At 47.2% G+C, this 602-nt stretch overlaps 1 non-coding gene across 1 annotated transcript; it reads left to right on the top strand.

Annotated features, from left to right (window-relative positions):
* Positions 1–271: 271 nt before the first annotated feature.
* On the top strand, positions 272–343 carry TRNAP-CGG (transfer RNA proline (anticodon CGG)). The gene has a single exon. It is a non-coding gene; the product is annotated as a tRNA-Pro (tRNA).
* Positions 344–602: the final 259 nt, after the last annotated feature.

Below are 602 nucleotides of genomic sequence, written 5' to 3'. Positions count from 1 at the left end.
CCGCGACCTGCGGGTCAGCAGCCGAGTACCTTAGCCACTAGACCACCGCAGCGGAGCCAAACGCATTTCTCTTTCTCTAATCTGTGGCCGTTGTTTAAAACCATTCCAAGTGCTTGTCACACTAATAATTTGCACATTAGTACGTGTAAGCTGTTCGCATTACGTGAAACGTGTCTTACGCGTATCTGTAAACCTGATTTAGATACTGCGAGCGCATCGTTTATTTGTAAGCAATATTGGTATCTTATAGCTGTCCGCAAGTCAAAAGCTCGGCTCGTAGGTCTAGGGGTATGATTCTCGTTTCGGGTGCGAGAGGTCCCGGGTTCGAATCCCGGACGAGCCCGATATCTTTTTTTTTTCTTTCTTGCCAAGTATGAGTGATACTTTTTTTTTATTTGCCGCTTCGTAGCAAACATACAAAGCGCCTCAGCAAACTTGCGCCTGGAACAAACAGACGCTTGGGGTGTCGGATTAGTGCAGTATTGCCCTGAACCGTATGAAGCACGTAATTGTCACGTGTTCATAGTTGTGCGCAGGATTCCTTTTGAGGAGGGGGGATGTGAAAGTTCGTCGCAGCACCCCCTTTCCATCATGTGAATATA

The sequence above is a fragment of the Rhipicephalus microplus genome, chromosome 6, assembly GCF_043290135.1.
Source record: "Rhipicephalus microplus isolate Deutch F79 chromosome 6, USDA_Rmic, whole genome shotgun sequence".
NCBI lineage: Eukaryota > Metazoa > Arthropoda > Arachnida > Ixodida > Ixodidae > Rhipicephalus > Rhipicephalus microplus.
This window is presented reverse-complemented; position numbering and strand designations above follow the sequence as displayed.